At 55.5% G+C, this 26815-nt stretch overlaps 1 protein-coding gene and 1 long non-coding RNA gene across 2 annotated transcripts in view; both read left to right on the forward strand.

Annotated features, from left to right (window-relative positions):
* Positions 1-26815, forward strand: part of LOC137463846 (zinc finger protein 271-like) — a 473788-nt gene that overhangs the window by 234502 nt on the left and 212471 nt on the right. The window lies entirely within an intron of this gene.
* LOC137463854 (uncharacterized) lies at positions 2876-4080 on the forward strand. The gene is made up of 3 exons (XR_010993988.1): positions 2876-3016; positions 3164-3284; positions 3883-4080. It is a non-coding gene; the product is annotated as an uncharacterized lncRNA (long non-coding RNA).

Here is a 26815-nt window from a genome sequence, read left to right on the forward strand (position 1 = left end):
GAAAAAAAAAAATTGTTGTTATTTCCCCCACACAGTCTCTGGGCTCTGCTTCCTCAGCCTTCCCCTTGTGCCCCACCGTGGGTGGCACCCATGTCCTGTGGGGCACCAGCCTTGCGCCCAGGGCCATATGGGCAGCTTAATTGTCTTCAAGGCCATTCTTACCTAAGAAGAAGATGCCTGGACTTTCATTTGTCTCAATGTCAATTCCACTCTTGGAGTTTTTCCCAGCTTTGTCCTTCCCAAGGCTGTTTGTGCAAAAATATCTCTGTACTCCATCCTGGATCTTATGAGCATCTGCAAACAGCTGTTTTGTGATGCTAATTACATATCACTTTCCCCTATTACTTTTTAACAAATATTTTCTAAAATATCGATATAGTTACAATTATTGGCACAAATCATATTCATTTATCACATCTCTATCTGGCTTTGTTTGAAGGTGTAGGCTCAAAGCAAACTCCCTTAGTTCCTCCCTGAGCCCTGGCCAAGAGGAGGATGAAACCAGATGTTCCCGCACTAGAAGTTGTGGTAGCTTGTTTATTCAACAGTATAAAATCTGGGCCCTCTCACTTGGCGCAAAGTTGGCGGCCTCGCCTGAGGGTGGGCGAACCACATAGGAATTCCCAGTTACTGGGAGTGCTTCTCCAATCCCTTGGTGTGACAGGGCATCCCCAGCTGACGTGTGTGTCAGGACAACGGTCAAGTATGAGGGTAACTGGTGATGTATCTTTCTGAATCCCTACAGGCAATCTTTTCTAGTAATAATCAGGTGCATTGCTTAGCTTATCCTTTTGTACTTCTGTGCTGCTTTGCCCTACAGTCAATGACACTTCTTCCTCAAGCTGGGGTGGGTGTCTTTGGTGCTGACCCCGCCAGCAAGCCATTCCCTTCAGAATTGGACTCGGTGGATCCCTTCCAACACAGAACATTCTGTGATTCTGTGATCACTTCTACAAAGTTTGCTCAGAATGAGTTTCAGCTAAAACACTTGGAATTATTTGCTGAAATTAGAGTTGGTAGATGGAACTCTTGTTGGTAAACAATGGAGGGAGAGAACAGCTTCATGTGGGTTTTTGGGGCATTGCCCCAATTTTGTGGGTTCCTCCCTCCATTTTGGGATCTCACACCTCCGTTTTGGGGGTCTCCACCCAGCGATTTTGGCTTCCACTCCTTCCACTTTGGGGTCCCCCTTTAATTTTGTGCACCCCATCCCCATGTTCCACACATGCCCAGCGGCCCCAGTGTGCACTGAATGGCCAGCAAGGGACTGGGGAATGCTGGGACCCACAGTGATGTCAGTCATCCCTCCTGGTTACACACAGGACTCCTCGGCCCTTTTTGGGGTGCCCTGGAGTGCCAAGGCCACGGGGAGGAAATGTCTTTGCTGCCACGCTGGGCAGGATCTTGCTTGGCCCATTATGGCCTCATGTCCCCTGTCTCTCATTGTCCTCTGACAGCCCCTGTGTCCCTGCACCCCTCTCAAGAGCAGGACTTTGGTGCCAGCACCCCCAGGCTCCAAATCCCCGCGTTGGCTCTGTCCCTATGGTATCCCCACGCGGCCGTTGCGCCGGGGCCGTTGTGGCGACAGCCGGCGAGCGGCGCCATGGCGGAGCTGCCGCTGCCCGCCGGGCTCAGAGCCAGCGCCTTCCCCGCCAAGCTGTGGCGCCTGGCGAACAGCCCCCGCGTCCGCTCCGTGCGCTGGGAAAGCCGGGCCCGGGGGCTGCTCATCCACCGCTCCCTCTTCGAGCGGGAGCTGCTCAGCCCGGGCGACGCCCGGGGCCCGGCCCCGCACACCTTCAGGGCCACGCAGTTCCGCAGCTTCGTGCGCCAGCTCTACCGCTACGGCTTCCGCAGGGTGCCGGGCCGGGTTGGCTCAGCTGCGCCGGGCGATGCCGGCAGCTGGCTCCACTACAGCAACCCCTGCTTTCGCCGCGACCGCCCCGACCTCCTGCTCCGCATCAGGCGCCGGAGCGCGGCCAACAGGCAGCGGCCGGCGGCGGGGCGGGAGGGCCGCAGGCGCCCGCCCCGCGGCTCCCAGCAGCTCCCCGGGGCGCGGCCGCTGCCGCACGGGCGGGACGGGCGCAGTCGCTTCCAGCCGCTCTCCAGGGAGCGGCCGCCGCTGCCGCCCGGGCGCCCGCCCAGCGGCTTCCTGCTGCTGCACAGGGAGCGGACGCTGCCGGACGGGCGGGAGCTGCGCAGCCCCCGGCCTGGCCGCTTCCAGCCGCCCCCCGGGCAGCGGCCGCTGCTCGCCCGGCGCCCGCCCTGCGGCTTCCACCTGCTGCACAGGGACCGGCCGGTGCCGGCCCGGCGGGAGGGGCCGAGCCGCTTCCAGGAGCTCTATGGGGAGCGGCCGCCGCCCGCCGAGCGGGAGCTGCTGCGCATCCCGCCCTGCGGCTTCTTCGGTTTCTACGGGGAGCCGCTGCTGCCGCTCGGGCGGGAGGGGCCTCGCAGCCGCTTCCAGCAGCTCTACGGGGGGCAGCTGCCTCCGATCGACCGGGAGGTGCTCAGGATCCAGCCCTGCAGCTTCCAGCAGCTCCACAGGGAGCAGCAGCCCCCAGCCTACGACCCGCGAGGTAGGAAAAGAGTTGTAGCCTTGCTTTTCCCCAAAAGGTCATGAAAGGTGACTGTTTGAAGTATTTTTCCACAAGGCTCTGTCATTCTCGGCCCAAAATTCTCAAGCTTATTTAGAAGGGGCACCTAGAAAGGCAAAAGATTCTCTGCCTGGTTTTCCTGCCTGCTTCCTGTGATGGTTGATCCAAGGCAGCAACAGAGATCTGTGTCCCAGAGCCACGTTGTGGAGTGTGACCAATGTCTTTGTATTCTTGCAGCCACCTCGGGCACTTCAGCCCCCAGCGCTCCACCTGGCAGTGCAGGTTGTGCAGCATCGACGGCCACCGGCTCAGCCTGGGATGCACCTGGTGAAGAGCAATTGCCACCAGGGGATCTTGGCTTTTCCATCGAGCAAATGATCCGGGAGATCAGGAGATCCCTGCCTGAAAGGTCTCCCTCTGCTCAGGTAACCCATTGGAGGGGAATGGAAGAGGCTGGGCTGAAAGCTTTTGAACGCTGTTACACGGAGAAGGAGAGTAACCGTATCCTTGATGTGATTCCAGCAAAATACTGAATAATCCTTAGTTTTCTTTTTTTCTATTGTTCTTTCAAGGGCAATATGAATGTTGCCCCTGAGTCTTCAGGAGGGGAGCCTGTGAACCGGGCTGCAGCAGAGGAGACTTCATCTGGCACCGAGAGCTGCGAGAACAGTTCCCCAGAGCCCAAGGAGCCTGGTAAGGACAGAGCCCCCGTTGGTTTAGAGAGGTGTGAGACGGCTGCTCTGAGCCTGCCTCTGGCAGGAAGGGAGACGAGAAGAGTTGAGTTCTCGTCTGCAGGGTTGGTGCTTCCTGGTGCCTTTAGTTCAAAGGCACATGCACAACCTGCCCGAGCTCTGCCCTCCACGCTTCGCCAGAGGCTTGGGCACTGAGTCCTCTGCTGTGGCAAGAGAGCAGGGAATAAACCTGACCTTGTGGGAGTTGTGCCACCAAGCTGGGTGTCCCAGTCTGGTTCATACCTCAGCCCCCAGCAGCCTTCAGCCATTTCAGTCAGGACTGTGGTCTCTCTGTCACTGGGACTGTCTGTGTTTCAAGCTCTCATGGGTGCCATTTGCACTGTGGGTGCTGAGACTTTGTTAGAATACTTAAATACTTTACACAGTTCCGTTTTGAAAACTTGGAAGGATCCCTGTTCTTTACAGAGCAGGCTTCAAATTGCCAAGTGAGAGTCTGCCTTTCAGGCCGTCTTTTAATGTCCCTGATAGAAGGACAATTGGTGCTCAAGGGACACTTGCACAAGGGCCAGGATTGTCTCAGTGTTCCCTTTGCTTCCCAGATCCCGTGTGATCAACGTGTCCAGGAGGGCTGCCCTGTGTGCCAGGAAGAGACAGAGGGAGAGCCTGTGACCATTGGGCAGGTAGAATTCCTCTGTCTCTAGTTATATTTCTAGATGTGTATAGCTATATTTATTGATATATGTAGTTGTATTTATAGATTTATGTAGTTATATTTATCTATCTACATAGATATTTGTCTAGTTAATTTATTTTTAGTTTTAGGTGTATATATTTATATTTTTAAATGTGCAGTTATAGTTGTAGATGTCCATAGTTGCCTTTATACATGTGTATAGTTACATTTACATATATATAGTTACATTTACATATATATAGTTATATTTGTAGATAAGCATATTTGTATTGATCTATGGGGGTTTAGTTACCTAGATTGATATCTGTATAGGTGTAGGCCTCTTTTTAACCTCTTCCTGTGCTCTGCTTCCTCCCTCACCTCTTGCTTTTCCCCCGTGCCCCCTGTGTCCCCTGTCCCTGTGCTGGGTCCGAGCTGGCGGCCGGCCCGTGCGGAGCAGCAGTTCCAGCCCCAGGTGTCCCTGGAGCGGTGGGAGCTGCCGGTGGCCCCAGGCACTGTCCCCTGAGGAGCTGCTGAAGGACGGTGAGACTGAGGGGGCTGAGGGGGTGGTGACGCTGAAGGGACGGTGACCCTGAGGTGCTGCTGGGGCTGAGGGCTGTGGGGCAGCCGAGGGCGATGGTGGCACTGAGGTGACAGGGAAGTGGCACAGGCCGAGGGGTGGCGGGTCTAGGGGGACGGGATGGGTCAGAAGGGACTGAGGGGCTGAGAGGACTGTGAGGGGCTGAAGGTGGCGTGGGCTGTGGCCATGGGCACTGCCCGGCGGGGCAGCAGCCGGCCCTGCCCGTGCTGGGGCTGCTCAGCGCAGCTGCCCCGGCCGGCACAGGGGCTGTCCTTGGGCAAGGCAGCTGTGCCGGCAGGGCCCGGGAGCTGTGCCGGCTGTGCCGGGCTGCCGGGGCTGCGGGACAGTCCCGCCGCGGCTGCGCTCACCACAGCCTGGCCCGCTCGGCTGCTTTTTCTTTCTAACCCTCCTGGGGAGGCTCTGAGATCTTCCCTTCCCTGATGGAAGTGCAGCTGCTGCCAAGGAAAACGTCCCCATACTGACTCAGTGCTCCCTTTGCTTCCCAGCTGTGCCATCTGCCGTCCCTGTCCAGGAGAGCTGCTCTGCACGGGAGGAAGAGCCCGAGGGAGAGGCTTTGAAGATGGGGCAAGCAGCAGGAGCAGGGAACACGTGTTATAAGTTAAAGTAAATAATTTGTCTGATCCTTTAGGGACTGATAAAAGGATTTTTATTGATTACAGCAAGCAATGACAAGCAAACAGCGCTGGGTGCAGCCGGGGAGTCAGTGCTCCGCCACGGCTCACACCGCTTCCCTTTTCCCACGGTCCTTTATTCTCCCCCTTCTTCCGCGTTTGTGGCTTTTCCGGGAGTACTCTGCGCGTGCGCCTCCAGTTGCTAGGGGGTCGCCGCCTGCTCTCTGGTGGTCGTCTGGATGAAGGCTCTCCTCTTCTTCCTCGCTGGGGGTTTATGACCCTGTAACAATCTTTCCATAGATGGTTCCACACCTCCAGACCCTAGTTGTACCATCAAACTAAGGAGTCAGCATATCCTCGGGTTTCCTGTTACTCACAAAAAACCTCTTCCTTTGCCTGAGTTCCTGTTTAATGATGAACAAAGAGACTTCTCTTATCTATTACAAGGGGTCTGGAACACAAGTCCTGTGAGGAATGCCTGAGGGAGCTGGAGTTGTTTATCCTGGAGAAGACTCAGAGGTGACCTTATCACTCTCCACACTCCCTGAAAGGTGGTTGCAGTCAGGTGGGGGTCGGTCTCTCTCCTCACAGCAACTGACAGAACCAGGGGACAGTGTCTTAAGCTGCACCAAGGGAAATTTAGGTTGGATATTAGGAAAAAAGTTTTTTATGGAAAGGGTGATAAAGTACTGGAATTGTCTGTCCAGGGAGGTGGCGGAGTTACCATTGTGGGATGTGTTTAAAAAAAGACTGGATGTGGCACTCAGTGCCATGGTTTAGCTGAGGTGGTGTTAGGGCATGGGTTGGACTTGATGATCTTAAAGGTCTCTTCCAACCCAGCAATTCTGTGATTGTGTGACATCACAGACCATGTTGTGACATCATACAGTTGGCTGTGACATCACTGGTTTATTATGTGACATCACATAGCAGGATGTGACATCACAGAGGAGGTTGTGATGTCACAAAGTCGGCTGTGACATTACAGGCTGGCAGTGTGACATCACAGAACGGGCTGTGAGGCCACAGAGAAGACTCTGCCATCATAGAAAAGGGCTCTGTGACATCACAGAGCAGCTGTGTGATGTCACAGAGAAGGCTGAGACAATACAGAGTGGGTTGTGACATCACAGAGCTGACTGTGAAATCACAGAGCAGGCTGTGACATGACAACGAGACTGCATAACATCACAAACGTGGCTGTGACATCATAGAGCTGGCTATGACATCACAGGGTGTCTGTGACATCACAGGCTGGGCTGTGACCTCACAGGGCAGATTTTCTGATATCACAGAGCAGACTGAGACCTCAAAGAGCAGGCTGTGACATCACAGGACACCTGTATGAAATCACAGGTGGCCTGATACATCTCAGAGTGGGCTGTGTGACATCACAGGGGCTGTGTGACATCACAGGGGCTGTGTGAGGTCACTGGGGAGGTCACTCCACCCCGGCCCCCCCTCACAGTTCCCCCAGAGAAGTCCAACGCTGCTCGTGCACAGCGGGGTCCCCTGTCCCCCCAGGTCCTCCCGCCCCCCGCGCTGCAGCCTCCCCCAGAGGATGTTCCACGAGATCGACCCCAGAGCCTGACACGGGGATGGGGGCTGGGGCTGTGGGGGGTGGGACAGGGGGACAGGGACCCCCTGGCAGCGTCCCCGTGTCCCCCAGGGCCAGAGCCTGGTCCAGGGCTCCTTCACCCTGTTACCAACGAGGGCTTGAGAGCGCTGAAAAAATCCCCAGCAAGGGATCAGCAAAAACCAGATTTAATATTAAGTGACAGCACCACAAAGTTCCTTGGCAAGAGTCACTCTGCTCCTGGAGCCGTTGTGATGGTTGGTCGCTATGGAAACCTGCCCTGGCCCCTTGCTCAGGGCTGCTGTCACTGCCCAGAGCCAGAGGGGATCCCTTGCTGGGGGCTTGTGCCATGGCCACCTGCCCTGTGCCGCGCTGGCCGGTCAGGCGCCGCGGAACCAGCAGCAAACGCCAGGGCCAGGGCCAAAGGCCAGGTCAGCCAGACAGAAAGGGGCAGTGCTGGGCACTGTTTCCATGGCAGCCCTCACTGGGGGTGACACCGGGGTCACCTGTCCTGGCAGTTGCCATGGAAACCCGGCTCATTGGAAATACAAGGGTGGACAAAGGTTTTAGTAGGGCCTGTCACAACGGGACAAAGGGGGGTGGTTTTAAACTAAAGGAAGGGAGGTTCAGATAAGAACAGATAAGGAGGAAATTTTTGATGATGAGGGTGGTGATACACCAGGACAGGTTCCCAGGGAGGTGGTCAGTGCCCCATCCCTGGAAACATTCAAGTCCAGCTGGGACAGGGCTCTGAACAACCTGATCTGGTGAAAGATGTCCCTGCTCATGGCGGGGTTTGGATGAGATGAGCACTGCAGAGCTCTTCCCATCCAAACCATTCCAGGACTGCATGGGCAGAAGGGGCTGCTCAGTGCACTCCATCCACTGCCTTGACTCCTCATGGTCACTGCTGGACCCCACATCCCACAGCCAAACCCAGCCCCTTCTCTGCCTTTCCTCCCCCTGCCCCAGGGGCTGGCACAGCCAGGGGGGCACAGGTGACCTTTGGGCTTTGCAGGGCTCAGGCACAAGGGCCGTGGCAGAGTCAGGGCTGAGGTCACACTCTGTGGGCTGGGGCAGAGCCCAGCCAGAAATGAGCCCTGAGGCAGCAGCTCTGCAGTGCTGGCCACCAGGCCGGCTTGCCAAGGGAGGCTTCTGGCCATGCCCTGCAAGCAGCTGCTGCTGCCAAGGCGCCTTTGGTGCCTCAGGCTCTCCCTGGCACAGCTCCCAGCACGGCATTCTGCCCTTGTGCCCGAGGCCTTCCCTGTGCTGGGGCTGGCCTGGGGCTTTTCCTGCAGCAGGACCTGCCCTGCTCCTGGCACAGGAAAGGCAGTTCCTGCTGGAGCAGGAGGCTCTGCCTGCAATGGGCTCAGACCACTCCTGCAAGGCCCTGTTTGCAAAGCCCCAGTGGGAAATGAAGGAGGGGGTCACGCTGCTGTTGGGGTGAATAATGCTCAAACCAGCCTGACTCCTCCATCCCAAGGTTCCACATCCTCAGAGGGAGCTGAAGCTGTGGCAGGGCTTGAAAAATCCCCAGAGAAAGGAACAACCAAGTGACACCACTGAGAGCTCCTGCAGAGCTGCTGAGCTGGCCCAGCCTGGGCACATCTGACTGACAGGGCAGCACTTCAGACTAGAAAAGCCCCATCCAAATTTTAATGGCAGCGTCTCCTGGCATTTCCCTTCTTGGGGGCTGTGGAGATTCCTCCCTGCAGTGGGGACACCCCCTCAAGGTCACTGCTCCAGGCTGAGCCAGAGATTTTCCCATGGTGGTTGGTCGGGGGCAGTGACATCAATCTCTGCTTAAGAACTGGTTTTTGTTTAATACAATTGCTTCAAAATTGCTTCCTGTTTCAGCCTGAGTGTCCCTGCAAGAACTGGGCATCTTTCAGGCACTTCCAGAAGCTCAGGGATCTCATTTCATGAGGAATCTGGGATGCAAATGGCCTTGTAAGAAGGACAAAAGCAGAAGCAATGGACTAGAAATAATTAAAAAAAAATACCCTTCTTCCAGACAAAGTCCACCAAGTCATTCCCTGCATTTCTCCTTTTCAAATTCCTTCCATCACCTACTCTCAGAGGTCCAGCCTTTTCTGGTGCTTATCATGAACTGACTGTGCTCTTGATTTATACCAGCACTGGAGATGTAGAATCACCCAAACTGAACACAGAAACAAACTCCCTCTGTCCCATTTTCATGTTCTAGATCACTTTCCAGGTGTCCATGGAGATGTGGGAATGATTATCACACAACTCTCCATTTCTGGCTGCGGGCTCTGGAGATTCCTTCTCTGCATTCAGTCAGGCTTGTATTCCCTAACAAGTCCTGGTTCCACCTCCTGTTTCCCAAGGCTGGAACAGTCACAATGAAAACCTCACCAATGGCACAACTCCCCAGCTCACCAGGAAAAGAAAGGACAACCTGTCAAGTTCTCCAAACCTTGGTCCTGCTCTGCTGCAAGTCCTGCTGCACTCCCGCTGTGGAAAGCCAAGAGAAGCTGCAGGTGGTGGCACAACTTGTGACAGGAGCTCAACCTGGTTCTCCAGGAAAGGTTCTTGAGAAGAGCAAACAGGACTGTGGAGAAGATTCCTGGAAAACTGAAACAGCTTTCCAGAAGTGAAATGAAAATTGAAAGAAACAGTCCAAGATGTTTTCCTCTATTTATTTCTCTGCTTCCTTTTTCCATCTTGCACTACTTCTCCATCCCATTAATTCCAAATGCATCTCACCTCTAAGATCAGTGACTTAGCGAGTTCTAGACACTAAAGTACCATGACCTAAACAGTTTGCCTTCCAGTATTCACTGGAAAGCAACGCTGGAGCCATAAGTGCAGGGCCAGGACCAGGGAATCCTTCAGCCAGGAAATGTGCCCCGACAGGGTTTGATCCTCAGCGGGGACAATGCACGGCAGCGACCAAGGAGATACCTCTGCCCCCATGCAGGAGTCCAGACTCTGGGTCTGGGCTGAACACGGCAAAGTTCCCGTGTTTGGACAGGCTCAGGGGCTGCCCCCAGGGAGCGGGGGGCTGGGCGTGGGGGTGAGCGGGCAACGGAAAAACGGACACGGGGACAAACGGCCCCGGAGCTTCAGTTGCAGCAGCAGCAGCAGCGGCGGCAGCAGCAGCAGCAGCGGCAGCAGTGATTTTGTCGACTTCCGATTCTTACTCCTCTCCCTCTCCTTCTCCCGCTGTCCCGCTCCTTCTCCCACTGTCCCGCACCGTCTCCCACTCTCCCTTTTCCGCTGTCCCCTCCTCTCCCAGTCTCTCTCTCTCCCCATTCCCGGCCGGGCCATGCCCCCGGCCCGCCCCCGGCTCCGGGCGGGGCTGCCCCATCCCCGCCCCCGGCCGTCCCGCCGGGGTCTCGCCTCCGCCCGGCTCTGGCCGTGCTGGCGGTGGCGCTTCTGGGCGGGCATCGGTGCCTGGGGCTGGGGCGGCATCGCCTCCCTCTGGCTCCGCCTGGCCCGAGCCTGGCCCCGGCCCCGGCTCCTCCCGGGCCCCGCGGAGGACACACGCGGCGCGGCCGCTGCCGCCGCCTCCGCTGCGGCTTCCCCGGCCCGAGCTCCGCCGCTCGGCAGCGCGGCCGCCGCCCCCGAGCCGCCGCTGTCCCGTTGCCGGGAGCGAACGCCTGGGGAGGGCCGGCCCGGGGCGGTCGGGGGGCGCTCGGGGGCCGCTCCTGGCCCCGGGCCGAGCGCTGACAGCCGCGTCCCGCCCGCAGGGAAGGCGCAGCAGGACCTGAAGGAGCGGTACCGGCTGGGTTCGCTGCTGGGCAGCGGCGGCTTCGGCAGCGTCTTCGCGGCCACGCGGCGCTCGGACGGCGCCCCGGTGAGCGGCGGGGCCGGCGGCGGGCGGAGGAGGAGGAGGAGGAGGAGGAGGGAGAGGAGGGGGAGGAGGAGGGATAGAAGGAAAAGGAGAAGGGAGAGGGGGAGAGGGGGGAGGAGGAGGAGGAGGAGGAGGAGGAGGAGGATGGGGCTGGAGCTGGGGCTGGGGCTGAGGCTGGGCATGGCGGGCGGCGAGCTCAGCCCGCTGCTGCTCTTGGCTTGCAGGTGGCCATCAAAAGGGTGCCAAGGAACCGCGTCCGGCACTGGGGTGAGCTGGTGAGTGAGCGGGGCCAGCGGCAGAAGCCGGGCCGTGCCGGCGGGGATGAGCCGAGGCCCGGCAGGGTGGGAGCCACCAGGACGCCTCGAGGGAGAGCAGGCGTGGGGCCAGCGCAGGGCGCAGAGCATCCCGGGCTGGGTGAGGAGTTCCTGACCCCCGGCATGGTATCAGCCCCACTGACGGCATCGCGCTCCTCCCGCAGCCCGATGGCACCAGCGCACCCCTGGAGATCGTGCTGCTGGACAAGGTGTCCACTGGATTTCCCGGTGTCGTCCAGCTGCTGGAGTGGCTTGAGCTCCCCAAATACATCTTGATGGTGCTGGAACGCCCGAAGCGGTCTCAGGACCTGCACAATTTCATTCGGGCACGGGGGTTCCTGTCCGAGGAGGTGGCGCGGGATCTGTTCCGCCAGGTGCTGGAGGCCGTGCAGCACTGCACCAGCTGTGGGGTCCTGCACAGGGACATCAAACCAGGGAACATCCTGGTGGACCTGGCCACCGGGCAGGCCAAATTGATCGACTTTGGCTGTGGCACCTACCTGCAAGACACAGCCTACACTTGCTTTGCAGGTGAGCCCACGCAGGGGTGTGCTCTCGGGCCTGGCATCTCATGGCCCAACATCTCACAGCCCAAGCTGGGTGTGGCAGCGGGGATTCTCCCTTTTGCTGCCCTTCATGGCACTGAGATTTCAGCTGAGTTGCGTTTGAGCCGGGCTGGGTGGGGAGCAAGCTTCAAGCCCTACTGGCAGCCTTTGCCCACCTCTCTGGGCAGGACTGAGGCTGGGGCTGGGGCAGCAAGCCTGACAAAAACACGGGTGGGTGGGGGTAGCAGAGAGGGGGGCCGTAACCTGTGTCCCAGCCGGTTTGGTGTGCAGGTGAGAAAGGGCTTGGACTGCTCCACTCACCTGGTTTGTTTTGGATTCATGATGTTTTTTGGGCAGTGCAGGCAGGGAGGATGAAGGCATGGTTTTCCCAAGCATTGGGTGGGTTTTTCCTCCTCATGGTTGGGCCTTGCCAGGACTTCTGCTGCCCTCTTCCAACCCCAGTGGCTTCTTTTCCAACCCCAAGTCTATACACAAGTCCCAGGTGCTGGCGAGAGGGCAGCGGTCACCCCGTGTGCCACTGGGGCAGCCCCCACACGCCCAGGGATGCTGGGGCCAGGCTCTGGGAGCAGCAGCATCCCCCTGATGAACCCCATCTGTATTCCACAGGAACACCGTCATACAGCCCCCCGGAATGGATCCACTTTGGATTTTACTACGGCAAGCCAGCTACCATCTGGTCGTTGGGCATCCTGCTGCACCAGATGGTCTGCGGGGAGCACCCTTTCAGGAGGAGCCAGAACATCAGCTGGGACCATCAGCTCTTGCTGCCACGACGGCTCTCTCAAGGTGGATCCTCATCTCTGGCCACGGGGGCAATGCCAGTGCTGGGAGACAGCAGCAGCTCATGAGCATCCCACTCTGGCAGCTGCTGAGGAGGTGGCACATGTCCTGCTCTCCTGCTCTCCTCCAAAACAGGGAATTGATGGGGAAGTTTAGGCCCAGCTCTGAGCACATCCAGCATGGCCTGGGCACGGGAATAGTGGGGCAAAGCCATCAGGAGCCTTCTCCAGCTGACCGGCGGGTTCTGGTTTCTCTGCCCAGAGTGCCAAAATGTGATCAGGTGGTGTTTATCCATGCTGCACTCGGACAGGCCCTCGTTAGAAGAGCTGTTCTGTGATCCCTGGCTGCAGGATATTGATCGGCCCTAGAAGAAGGGAGAGAGCCACAGGCACACTTTGATGCAAGGCCCTGGTAAGTTTCAGCTCCACACATGCCTTGGCAATCAGAAGCAAAGGAACCCAGACATTTTGTCCTGCCTGTGTCACTGCCCAGGGGTCATCAGATGGGGACACGCAGCCCTTGTGCTGGAGCTGAGCTGCTCTGCCCAGCACTGGTGGCCACCATCTGAGCTGGTTTTGCTTGTCCTGGTTCCCTGACAGCTCTGGGCCCTGGGCAGAACCCTGACAGCCTGGGCTCACCCCCAGGGAAGGAGAAGGAGCCCCTGGAGGAGCTGTACCAGGTGGGGCTGCTGCTGCTGGGGACAGCGAGGACGACATCAAGGATGACAACCTCTTCCTCCACCTGGCCACCGGCAGCTGAGGATGATGGACTTCGATTCTGGCACCTTCTCCAAAGCCAGGCTCCACAGGGAATTTGCAGGTGAGTCCACACGCAGGGGGATGCTCCCAGATTTGGGCATTGCACAGCCTGGCCAGGAACCAAAGGTTCCCCCTTTGCTGGGGCGGATGCAGCTGATCCTTCAGTCGGCTGCCAGGCTGCTTTTGTCAGGGCTGGGGGATGGGCTGGGGTGGTGATGAAATGGGAGTGGGCTCCTGGCCCTGCCAACAGCCCCCAGCACCCACCGTGCCCCGGGCTGGGGCTGGGGCAGCCAGCCCGACACAAACAAACCCCCATGGTGGGAGCAGAGGTGGGACTCCAGAACCTGTGCAGGGGCTGCTTTGCTCTGCTGGCAAGGAAGGGCTTGGGCTGCTCCACTGTCCCTGTTTGCTTTGGGATCACCATTATTTTGGGGGGCAGTGCAGGGGGGAAGGGAGAAAGCCAGGGCTTCCCTCACCTGTGGGTGGGTTTTTCCCTGGCATGCAGGGGTTGGGCCTTCCTCAAGTCCCTGACAGTAATATGATTTTTGACCTTTTTTCTTGTTCCCCTTTCTGTCTGTAATCTATTTTCAATAATTTGTTGTGTGTTTTTCTAGAGGAAGTGTTCTAGCTGGGGTCCAGTCTGGATGGGGAAGTGCTTGGGAGCAGCTGTGGCGTGGATGGGCCGTGCCCTTGGAGAAGGCTGAGGACATCGTTTGGGACCAGCTTTTCTTCCAGCGGGGGATGGCGTCAGGTGGGTCCCGTCTGCTTGGCATGGTGGGATCAGAGCTTTGGGGAGATGGCAGCGAGCACAGGAGCATCCTGCTCTGGGCAGCTGCTGAGGGCTGGATGTGCCGTGGCCGGCTGCAGGCTGGGCACATGTCCTGCCCTCCTGCTCTGCTCCCAAAGGCAGCAGGGATGGGCAGCTCTGGGCACAGCTCTGGGCACGGCCAGCATGGCCTGGGCACCGCGGGCGGCTGGGAAAAGGGGACAGGAGCCTTCAGCTGACGGGCACTTTCTGGTTTCTCTCCTTGCAGCCGGGCTCTGCGGGTGCTGAGGCTGCTCTGGGCTCTGCCAGGGCTCTGCTGGAGCTCAGCAGCGGGCCGCAATCAGCCAAAGGAGAAATGGGGTGACCTGCAGCACAGACCTGCTGGAGCATTTCAGCAACACAGCTCAAGTGTGCAGAGTGTACACCTCCCAGGGAAAACATGACACCACCCCAAAATAAACTTGTTCAATAGCTTCTGAAATGAAATCAATCTGGGATGACCCCAAATGACATTTTGCAGCTTGCTCAAGCTTTATCTCAGCCCTTCTCTGAACAGTTCTGTCCCCCACCTGCCTTGTACTTCCCAACTGCTCCCTATTTTTCCCCAGTGAGTTCCCAGCACATGGCAGTCTCCACCACACTGTTGCCTTCCTTGGTGCCCCTCACCACGAGGAAGGCTGAGCCCCAGGCTTAGGGACTCATCCTGTCACGGGCTGAGGAGCAGCAATGTCTCAGAGGTGCAGTGGGATTTTAGTGTCATTCAGAGCTGCTCTCCAGCCCTCAGCTCTCCTCACTGCTGAGTTCCCACTCCCTTTTCCTCATCCTTGCAGCAGGATGAACTCTGTGAATCCACTTGAGCCTCCCCACTCTTCGCAGCCCACGTACCCACCTCAGTTAGGCTGAAGCTGCAGCTTCTCTGTCTCCTGTGGCACACCAGTCCAGTCCCCTGTGCGGGGAGCCCCAGCCCCAGAGCACAGCACTCAGCAGTGCAGTCCGGGCTGGAGCAGCTGCCCTGCAGCCCTGGCTTGGCTGTTTGTGGCAAGGGAATGCTCCCTGTTTGCAGCTGTCCCTGCAGGATGGCCCCAGGGCAGAGCCCAGCCAGGCTCCCACTGCAGCCTCTGGAGCTTGGGGCAGACAGTGGTCCCAGAGCTGAGGTTCATGGGGAGCACCCAGAGCTGTGGCTTGTAGTCAGTGTTGGCAAATGTTGTGTTCTCATCTCCTGCAGCCTGTGGGGAAAGCCACCTGTGCTGCCAGGCCTGTGTGTGCCAGGCCTGTGTGTGCCAGGGGCTCTTGGATGTCTCTGTACCCATGGACAGAAGGCTCTGTGTGTGCCAGGGGCTCTTGGATGTCTCTGTACCCATGGACAGAAGGCTCTGTGTGTGCCAGGGGCTCTTGGATGTCTCTGTACCCATGGACAGAAGGCTCTGTGTGTGCCAGGGGCTCTTGGATGTCTCTGTACCCATGGACAGAAGGCTCTGTGTGTGCCAGGGGCTCTTGGATGTCTCTGTACCCATGGACAGAAGGCTCTGTGTGTGCCAGGGGCTCTTGGATGTCTCTGTATCCATGGACAGAAGGCTCTGTGTGTGCCAGGGGCTCTTGGATGTCTCTGTACCCATGGACAGAAGGCTCTGTGTGTGCCAGGGGCTCTTGGATGTCTCTGTACCCATAGACAGAAGGCTCTGTGTGTGCCAGGGGCTCTTGGATGTCTCTGTACCCATGGACAGAAGGCTCTGAGTGTGCCAGGCTTTCCATAATGTTTCTGTGCCCATGGGTATGGAATAGCATGGGCCCTAAAAGTGTCAGTCCTGTTGCTTCCACGCTCCTTCCTTTGTATACAAGACACATCCATGCACACCCCCATGTACAGATACATTAAAACGTCAGGGAGGGACAGAGATTTCCCACAGAGCTCTAACTTGGGCATAACTCACCTTTTAGCCGGTGGCCAGGGGATTTTTTTTCCCAGCTCTGTGTGAGAAGGTGTCCAGGAGCTGAAGGAGCAGCATTTAGAAGCAATTTCAGGATTTCTAGGCAGGAAGTGGAGCTGAGAACCATCCACGTAACTCGCCATATTCATCAGGATGTGCTGCTGGTTCTTTGGGAATATGGCCCAATGGAGACACGAGCCTTGGAAAAATCCCAGCTCTCTGTGGGTTTGTGCAAAGGGCGAGCAGCAGAAACACTTTGTGTCTGCTTTGGGGACACAAGGCCCAAGGAGCTGCGGTGGCAGAGGGTGACCTGGGCTGGTGGCAGGTGAAGTCCTGGTTCATGACATCCCAGAGTGGCACAGCACAAAGCTCCAAGCCCTCCCAACCCCACTGATGAAGTCTTTGTGATGCTGCACATCCTATAGGAAAAGCTGCTGTCACACAATGCACTGGGATTTGTAAGTTTCATTTTCAATACTTTAGGTCCAGGTTTCAAATTGCAATTTTTTTTGGCCTCAAGACACAGTCGTGCACAATCCATCTCTCATCCTCCTATTGCTTCAACTCCAATTAAAAAATAAATAAAAATGTTAATATTGGAAACAAAACCCAGTCTTTAAAAAAAGGATGCTGAGGTCAGTCCGTAAGATGGATCCAGGCATGAGAACATGCACAAAGCAAATGAGTTCTCCTTTTAAAAAGATCAGTTACCTCTTAATCCAAAGTTACAGAAGATTTTCACTACTCATTTTTTCCTTGTTTTTCATATTTTTCTCATTTTTCTTTTCCTTTTTCTTTAAGAAGATAACACATCCTGAAAAAGAGATGTTCAGCAAAATGAGAAACATTTCTCATAAACAATGAAAATATTTACTCCTCTGTTTGCTTTTCTCTGGATATCCCGATGTAAAAAATCTAGCAGATATGAGCAGAGGTGCCAAGTGTTTGCTTTGTACTAAGCTGGAGTTCAGCACTGCTGACATCCTGCTCCAGCCAAGAGTTGCAGAATTCTTTTGCACATCTCGAGCCATGTGTTTGCAGGCACAGCACCTGCAGAGCTGACACACCAGTGCACGTGAATAACTCTGTTACTCCCTCACAGAATTTGGGCTCTGCCCCAGAACGAGGTGCTCCAGCCCTTGGCTCCTGGTTCCCGTGGGGAGCAGCTCCCTTCCCTCTGGCTGAGCTGCTCAGGCAGAGCCCGGCAGCTCCTGGCCCTGCAGGGCTGAGGCTTTTCCCCGTGGCTGGGCACAGACGGATGGAGCAGTACTGCTGGACACGGGGGCACACAGAGGGACCAGCAGCAGCTGCCTTTGGCCACCTGAGGCTCCAAGGCCCAAACTCTGAGCAGACAGGGCTGGAAGAGACTCGCAGGCTCCCTGCTGGCTCTGCTGCCCCACTTGTGCCCACCTGGGAGCCCCCAGGGCCAGCAGGGACTTGAGATGGCAGCCCTGGGCTCCTGGAGGTTGTGCAAGGAACGGAGCTGGGGACTCCCTGTCCATGGGGAGCTTCCAGATGGAAAAGGCTGCTGCGCCCAGGCAGCTCCAAGGGCAGAGAAAGGAGGGTCTCGACCCCTGGATCCATGCCAGTCCCACAGTCCTGGGCAGCAGCCACCGAGCCCTGGGGGAGCAGAGGGCACAGCAAGAGGGACAAAAGCAGGCAAGGTCAGAGACTGGAGAGAGCCAGACCCGGCAGCAGGAGCAGCTGCTCCATTGCACTCTTGGAGAAAGCTCTTGGCTGGTTCAAAGCGCTGAAAGGCGTGCAGGGCAGAGAGGAGGCCACCCCAAACACTGCTCCTGTTTCCACAGCCTCCCCTCTCCGTGTCCCAGAAGGAATTGGATGGACTGTGTTCTTCTCCCCGAGTCGTCCGGTTCAGCACGAGCAGCTGAGCACCAGGAGCTGAAGGAGCTGAAGCCTCAGGCCTCAAGAGCTGGGCCTGAGGAGACTTTGTGAGCAAATGAATGCTGCTAACATGGACCTGGCTGAATGCAGCAGATGGAATCATGGAATTGTTATGTGTATTTTAGATAATTCGTGCTTGTGAGAAATAGATGTATGAAAAATGTTATATTGGTAAGAAATATTCTGTAAGTTTTTTTAAGCACCCCACCAAGGCCGGGAAGGTTGCTTCACAGTATTTCAAACCCGCAGCTGGCAGCAGGGAGAAAAGGACCTAATTTGCAAACGAATGGATGTGGCCGGCTCGGAGATGGGTGCTTTTCAGCACTGGTGGGTTCCTTTGTCTCCCTGGTGCTACACTGCAGCTCCTGGCATGTAGATGTTAGCAAAAAGGATTCTCTTTGAGGAAAGATCTAATACTCAGATCCTTTGGCATTCATCATTTTTCAAGTATCTTATGTTACATTTTACATATTTGTCGTGGTTTGACATGGAAATGAATTTTTTCAGGAAGTTGGGTCAAACCAATCAGTGGTCAGGTTTGGATATTGGCACACTATTTTGAATTCTTCTGATGAAAAGCACCTACTTGGCTGCAGGCTCTTTACTGCCAAGCTCTCAGCAGGGTGGCTGGCTGGAGGTTTGCTTTGTCCCTCATCAGCTTCAAGGAGAAACCATCTCACCACCACAGTGACTGCTCAATGTCCCAGTGCAGAATTTTTAAAACACGGGGCTTCTGTTCCCCTCCTATTCTCCAGCATTAGCCAAGGTATTTCAGAATGTTTGTACTGATTTGCTGAATCCCTCTGGACATTTAGAAAGTAAAACATTACTGAACTGCTTTGCTGGCTGCTTTTGTTTTATTGGTAGCTGCACATTTGAGCTGGTAAAACGGTTTGCTGTTGCTATTCCAAAATGTGTTCACTAACCTACCATGCTATTCTATATGCTAATCTTTTTGTTTCTCTCTTCATTCTCTTTCCCTCACGCATCTCCATTCTCGTCTTTTTCTCATTTTATGAGCTAATTCCCTTTCTCTAATTCCCTTTTTCTGCGTCAAATCCCATATATAACAAAGTGTCCGAGATTTTACTCTGCAAGTTGTTGTATGTAATAAACTTCTGTATATCTTATCCAGCTGAACACAATGGCACCACTTACACGCCCTAAGTGACATGTACCTGTTTGGAACGCCCAACGAGAAACACGCTGTAAGTAGTTGAGAGTGAGATAACCAGAACCATCAGGGAGATACATCTGAATACCGAACTCCAGGAGCACGATCGATCGGACGGGTTCTGTTCAACTTGCCACAGTGAAGGAACTCCACATGAATAGGTGCAGCCCAGAAAAGAAGAAAGCGACTTTGCCTCAGGCAAGAAAAACCATCTATAAATCACTTGGACAGAACAGTCGGGGTGAACATAGGGGACCCTATGCTCTAGTGGTCAAACCTGTGTCTCACCCAGCGCCGATCCCGGGCTTGGCACTGACCTTTTTTTGATAGTGGCTTTTCGTTGTTATTCTCTAAATTTATATTTGGACAATTTAATAAATTTTCTTTAATTAATAAATTGGAGCATTCATTTATAACAATCTTGAATCCATCTATAACATACTAAAAATCCTAAAGCTTAAATTTCTTACCCATGTGACATACTAAACTCCTCTCTACAATCTCTACAATCTATTTCACACTTTTGTGGCTTCTAGTTTACCTTGAGGCTTTGGAAGTTTTCTCCATGAATGAGGGTCAAAGTCAGTGCTCCCCTGGGGGTCAGGACACCCCAGAGCAGACAGAGAAATACTCCCGGTGTCCTGGGTTTCTACATCATCCCTTCCTCCTTTATTCATTATACACAATTCACAAAGTTCTATTGTGACATTTGGGTCTTGGCCAGTCCTTTTCTGTAGGGTATTCAGTGTCACAGTGAGCAGCCAAAGGTGACATATTAGCATTGTCAGCCTTATTTCACATTATCAATTTTTAATTCTATCTGAAAAAAAATGTATAATCATGTTCTATTTTTATATAACTGTTATTAATGATGATAATAATAATATTATATTTCACTTGCACAAATGAACCTGAGCTCAAGTTTTAACCTTCCTCTGTCCCTCCATGTGGGAGCATTCCAAAAGCAATTCTTCCTTCTGTTGGTGCTGTTTCCAATGTGCCATTTACAAACTTCACCCACATATTCCCAAACCCACAATTCTTTTCCTTCTTCCACATGCAATTTTTGGATGCATTTGAAGACATCCAGGGGTGCAGCCTCTTTTAACAGAGTGCCCCACTGCTGACACCAGTGCTCTGACCTTAGCCCACTCCAGAGCCAGGGAACTCCAGGGAAGGGCTTCCCATCTGGGAATTTCTGATGGGACTGATTCCTCACATTTACATTTAAAAAGTGACATTTTGTTGTGATCTGGCCAGACAGTGCCAGTTTTGTTTCCCCAGTGGGCAGGGTCAGCACCAAAGACACAGACACCAACTGAAGGACTCAGTGTCATTGACTGTAGCTCAAAGCAGCAAAGAATCACAAAAGGAGCAGCTCGGCAATGCACCCAGCCATCAGCACCAAAGATTGCAGCAGTGATTAAGAAAGATCCAGCAGCAGTTACCCTCAGGCTTTACCATGCCCCAGATCCACACAGCAGCTGGGGAAGCTGTCACAGCCAAGGGCTGCAGAGCCACTCCTGGACACTGGGAATTCCTGCAGGTGCCTCCAGCCACAGGTGAGGCTCCAGCCTCGCTGGGAGAGGGCCCAGCTCTGACAGTGCTGAATGAACAAACTGACAGCGCTGCTGGTGCGGGAACATCTGGTTTCATCCTCCTCCTGGGTTCCTCCCAAAGCCTGGCCAGGGCCCAAGAGGAACCAAGGGAGGTGACTTTGCCCATTCAGCCCCAGACAAGGCCAGATGTCAGATTTCATGGCCTTGTCTGGCTTCTAAACACAGAAAGGTCAATCCATGTTTCACTAATGAGTGGATACATCTATCACAGCGCTAATGACCATGCACATTTCATTAGTGAACAGATACAAAGATAACCTTTGGTTGGAAGGTTCATCCAGAGGCCACCTTTGGCTCAGGGCCTCACTCAGGGCTGTTGTCCAGGCCTTGGCACTTCAGGGACGTGGTTTAGTGCTGGGCTCGACACTGCTGGCTGACCGGCTGGACTGGATGAGCTCAGAGGTCTTTTCCAACAGAAAGGATTCTGTGATTCCATGATTCCATCTGCTGCATCCAGCCAGGTCCATGTTAGCAGCATTCATTTGCTCACAAAGTCTCCTCAGGCCCAGCTCTTGTGGCCTGAGGCTTCAGCTCCTTCAGCTCCTGGTGCTCAGCTGCTCGTGCTGAACCGGACGACTCGGGGAGAAGAACACAGTCCATCCAATTCCTTCTGGGACACGGAGACGGGAGGCTGTGGAAACAGGAGGAGTGTTTGGTGTGGCCTCCTCTCTGCCCTGCACGCCTTTCAGCGCTTTGAACCAGCCAAGAGCTTTCTCCAAGAGTGCAATGGAGCAGCTGCTCCTGCTGCCGGGTCTGGCTCTCTCCAGTCTCTGACCTTGCCTGCTTTTGTCCCTCTTGCTGTGCCCTCTGCTCCCCCAGGGCTCGGTGGCTGCTGCCCAGGACTGTGGGACTGGCACAGATCCAGGGGTCGAGACCCTCCTTTCTCTGCCCTTGGAGCTGCCTGGGCACAGCTGCCTTTTCCATCTGGAAGCTCCCCATGGACAGGGAGTCCCCAGCTCCGTTCCTTGCACAAGCTCCAGGAGCCCAGGGCTGCCATCTCAAGTCCCTGCTGGCCCTGGGGGCTCCCAGGTGGGCACAAGTGGGGCAGCAGAGCCAGCAGGGAGCCTGTGAGTCTCTTCCAGCCCTGTCTGCTCAGAGTTTGGGCCTTGGAGCCTCAGGTGGCCAAAGGCAGCTGCTGCTGGTCCCTCTGTGTGCCCGTGTCCAGCAGTGCTGCTCCATCAGTCTGTGCCCAGCCACGGGGAAAAGCCTCAGCCCTGCAGGGCCAGGAGCTGCCGGGCTCTGCCTGAGCAGCTCAGCCAGAGGGAAGGGAGCTGCTCCCCACGGGAACCAGGAGCCAAGGGCTGGAGCACCTCGTTCTGGGACAGAGCCCAAATTCTGTGAGGGAGTAACAGAGTTATTGTCGTGCACTGGTGTGTCAGCACTGCAGGTGCTGTGCCTGCAAACACATGGCTCGAGATGTGCAAAAGAATTCTGCAACTCTTGGCTGGAGCAGGATCTCAGCAGTGCTGAACTCCAGCTTAGTCCAAAGCAAACACTTGACACCTCTGCTCATATCTGCTAGATTTTTTACATCAGGGTATCCAGAGAAAAGTAAACAGAGGAGTAAATATTTTCATTGTTTATCAGAAATGTATCTCATTTTGCTGAACATTTCTTTTTCAGGACGTGTTATCTGCTTTAAAAGAAAAAGAAAAAAGACAAAAAACCCGAGAAAAATATGAAAGAGATAAAAAAGAAACAAATGTGTAGTGAAAATCTTTTGTAATTTGGATTAAGAGGTAACTGATCTATTTAAAAGAAGAACTCATTTACTTTGTGCATGTTCTGATGCCTGGATCCATCTTACGGACTGACATCAGCATCTATTTTAAAGACTTTGGGTTTGTTTCGAATATTAGGATTTTTTTTTAATTGGAGTTGAAGCAATAGGAGGATGAGAGATGGATTGTGCACGACTGTGTGTTGAGAACAAAAATATTGCAGTTTGAAACTTGGACCTAAAGTATTGAAAATGAAACTTACAAATCCCAGTGCATTGTGTGACAGCAGCTTTTCCTATAGGATGTGCAGCATCACAAAGACTTCATCAGTGGGGTTGGGAGGGCTTGGAGCTTTGTCCTGTGCCACTCTGGGATGTCATGAACCAGGACTTCACCTGCCACCAGCCCAGGTCACCCTCTGTCACTGCAGCTCCTTGGGCCTTGTGTCCCCAAAGCAGACACAAAGTGTTTCTGCTGCTCCCCCTTTGCACAAACCCACAGAGAGCTGGGATTTTTCCAAGGCTCGTGACTCCATTGGGCCATATTCCCAAAGAACCAGCAGCACATCCTGATGAATATGGCGAGTTACGTGGATGGTTGTCAGCTCCACTTCCTGCCTAGAAATCCTGAAATTGCTTCTAAATGCTGCTCCTTCAGGTCCTGGACACCTTCTCACACAGAGCTGGGGAAAAAAATCCCCTGGCCACTGGCTAAAAGGTGAGTTATGCCCAAGTTAGAGCTCTGTGGGAAATCTCTGTCCCTCCCCGACGTTTTAATGTATCTGTACATGGGGGTGTGCATGGATGCATTTTGTATACAAAGGAAGGAGCGTGCAAGCAACGGGACTGACACTTTCAGGGTCCATGCTATTCCATACCCATGGGCACAGAGACATTATGGAAACCCTGGCACAGACAGGGCCTTCTGTCCATGGGTACAGAGACATCCAAGAGCCCCTGGCACACACAGAGCCTTCTGTCCATGGGTACAGAGACATCCAAGAGCCCCTGGCACACACAGAGCCTTCTGTCCATGGGTACAGAGACATCCAAGAGCCCCTGGCACACACAGAGCCTTCTGTCCATGGGTACAGAGACATCCAAGAGCCCCTGGCACACACAGAGCCTTCTGTCCATGGGTACAGAGACATCCAAGAGCCCCTGGCACACACAGAGCCTTCTGTCCATGGGTACAGAGACATCCAAGAGCCCCTGGCACACACAGAGCCTTCTGTCCATGGGTACAGAGACATCCAAGAGCCCCTGGCACACACAGAGCCTTCTGTCCATGGGTACAGAGACATCCAAGAGCCCCTGGCACACACAGAGCCTTCTGTCCATGGGTACAGAGACATCCAAGAGCCCCTGGCACAGACAGAGCCTTCTGTCCATGGGTACAGAGACATCCAAGAGCCCCTGGCACACACATGCCTGGCAGCACAGGTGGCTTTCCCCACAGGCTGCAGGAGATGAGAACACAACATTTGCCAACACTGACTGCAAGCCACAGCTCTGGGTGCTCCCCGTGAACCTCAGCTCTGGGACCACTGTCTGCCCCAAGCTTCAGGGACTGCAGTGGGAGCCTGGCTGGGCTCTGCCCTGGGGCCATCCTGCAGGCACAGCTGCAAACAGGGAGCATTCCCTTGCCACAAACAGCCAAGCCAGGGCTGCAGGGCAGCTGCTCCAGCCCGGACTGCACTGCTGAGTGCTGTGCTCTGGGGCTGGGGCTCCCCGCACAGGGGACTGGACTGGTGTGCCACAGGAGACAGAGAAGCTGCAGCTTCAGCCTAACTGAGGTGGGTGCGTGGGCTGGGAAGAGTGGGGAGGCTCAAGGGGATTCACAGAGCTCCTCCTGCTACAAGGACGAGGACAAGGGAGTGGGAACTCAGCAGTGAGGAGAGCTGAGGGCTGGAGAGCAGCTCTGAATGACACTAAAATCCCACTGGACCTCTGAGACATTGCTGCTCCTCAGCCCGTGACAGGATGAGTCCCTAAGCCTGGGGCTCGGCCTTCCTCGTGGTGAGGGGCATCAAGGAAGGCAACAGTGTGATGGAGACTGCCATGGGCTGGGAACTCAATGGGGGAAAAGAGGGAGCAGTTGGGAAGTACAAGGCAGGTGGGGGACAGAACTGTTCAGAGAAGGGCTGAGCTACAGCTTGAGCAAGCTGCAAAATGTCATTTGGGGTCATCCCAGATTGATTTCATTTCAGAAGCTATTGAACAAGTTTATTTTGGGGTGGTGTCATGTTTTCCCTGGGAGGTGTACACTCTGCACACTTGAGCTGCGTTGCTGAAATGCTCCAGCAGGTCTGTGCTGCAGGTCACCCCATTTCTTCTTTGGCTGATTGCGGCCCGGTGCTGAGCTCCAGCAGAGCCCTGGCAGAGCCCAGAGCAGCCTCAGCACCCGCAGAGCCCGGCTGCAAGGAGAGAAACCAGAAAGCGCCCGTCAGCTGAAGGCTCCTGTCCCCTTGTCCCAGCCGCCCGCGGTGCCCAGGCCATGCTGGCCGTGCCCAGAGCTGTGCCCAGAGCTGCCCATCCCTGCTGCCTTTGGGAGCAGAGCAGGAGGGCAGGACATGTGCCCAGCCTGCAGCCGGCCACGGCACATCCCGCCCTCAGCAGCTGCCCAGAGCAGGATGCTCCTGTGCTCGCTGCCATCTCCCCAAAGCTCTGATCCCACCATGCCAAGCAGATGGGACCCACCTGACGCCATCCCCCGCTGGAAGAAAAGCTGGTCCCAAATGATGTCCTCATCCTTCTCCAAGGGCACGGCCCATCCACGCCACAGCTGCTCCCAAGCACTTCCTGATCCAGACTGGACCCCAGCTAGAATGCTTCCTCTAGGAAAACACACAACAAATTATTGAAAATAGATTACAGACAAAAAGGGGAATAAGAAAAAAGGTCAAAAATCATATTACTGTCAGGGACTTGAGGAAGGCCCAACCCCTGCATGCCAGGGAAAAACCTACCCACAGGTAAGGGAAGCCCAGGCTTTCTCCCTTCCCCCCTGCACTGCCCCCCAAAATAACGGTGATCCCAAAGCAAACAGGGGCAGTGGAGCAGCCCAAGCCTTTCCTTGCCTGCAAAGCAAAGCAGCCCCTGCACAGGTTCTGGAGTCCCACCTCTGCTCCCACCATGGGGGTTTGTTTGTGTCGGGCTGGCTGCCCCAGCCCCAGCCCGGGGCACGGTGGGTGCTGGGGCTGTTGGCAGGGCCAGGAGCCCACTCCCATTTCATCACCACCCCAGCCCATCCCCCAGCCCTGCCAAAAGCAGCCTGGCAGCCGACTGAAGGATCAGCTGCATCCACCCCAGCAAAGGGGGAACCTTTGGTTCCTGGCCAGGCTGTGCAATGCCCAAATCTGGGAGCATCCCCCTGCGTGTGGACTCACCTGCAAATTTCCTGTGGAGCCTGGCTTTGGAGAAGGTGCCAGAATCGAAGTCCATCATCCTCAGCTGCCGGTGGCCAGGTGGAGGAAGAGGTTGTCATCCTTGATGTCGTCCTCGCTGTCCCCAGCAGCAGCAGCCCCACCTGGTACAGCTTCTCCAGGGGCTCCTTCTCCTTCCCTGGGGGTGAGCCCAGGCTGTCAGGGTTCTGCCCAGGGCCCAGAGCTGTCAGGGAACCAGGACAAGCAAAACCAGCTCAGATGGTGGCCACCAGTGCTGGGCAGAGCAGCTCAGCTCCAGCACAAGGGCTGCGTGTCCCCATCTGATGACCCCTGGGCAGTGACACAGGCAGGACAAAATGTCTGGGTTCCTTTGCTTCTGATTGCCAAGGCATGTGTGGAGCTGTAACTTACCAGGGCCTTGCATCAAAGTGTGCCTGTGGCTCTCTCCCTTCTTCTAGGGCCGATCAATATCCTGCAGCCAGGGATCACAGAACAGCTCTTCTAACGAGGGCCTGTCCGAGTGCAGCATGGATAAACACCGCCTGATCACATCTTGGCACTCTGGGCAGAGAAACCAGAACCCGCCGGTCAGCTGGAGAAGGCTCCTGTTGGCTTTGCCCCACTATTCCCGTGCCCAGGCCATGCTGGATGTGCTCAGAGCTGGGCCTAAACTTCCCCATCAATTCCCTGTTTTGGAGGAGAGCAGGAGAGCAGGACATGTGCCACCTCCTCAGCAGCTGCCAGAGCGGGATGCTCACGAGCTGCTGCTGTCTCCCAGCACTGGCATTGCCCCCGTGGCCAGAGATGAGGATCCACCTTGAGAGAGCCGTTGTGGCAGCGAGCTGATGGTCCCAGCTGATGTTCTGGCTCCTCCTGAAAGGGTGCTCCCCGCAGACCATCTGGTGCAGCAGGATGCCCAGGGACCAGATGGTAGCTGGCTTGCCGTAGTAAAATGCAAAGTGGATCCATTCCGGGGGGCTGTATGACGGTGTTCCTGTGGAATACAGATGGGGTTCATCAGGGGGACGCCGCTGCTCCCAGAGCCTGGCCCCAGCATCCCTGGGCGTGTGGGGGCTGCCCCAGTGGCACACGGGGTGACCGCTGCCCTCTCGCCAGCACCTGGGACTTGTGTACAGACTCGGGGTTGGAAAAGAAGCCACTGGGGTTGGAAGAGGGCAGCAGAAGTCCTGGCAAGGCCCGACCATGAGGAGGAAAAACCCACCCAGTGCTTGGGAAAACCATGCCTTCATCCTCCCTGCCTGCACTGCCCAAAAAACATCATGAATCCAAAACAAACCAGGTGAGTGGAGCAGTCCAAGCCCTTTGTCACCTGCACAC

This window comes from Anomalospiza imberbis, chromosome 30 (genome assembly GCF_031753505.1).
Source record: "Anomalospiza imberbis isolate Cuckoo-Finch-1a 21T00152 chromosome 30, ASM3175350v1, whole genome shotgun sequence".
In the NCBI taxonomy this organism is placed as follows: Eukaryota; Metazoa; Chordata; class Aves; order Passeriformes; family Viduidae; genus Anomalospiza; species Anomalospiza imberbis.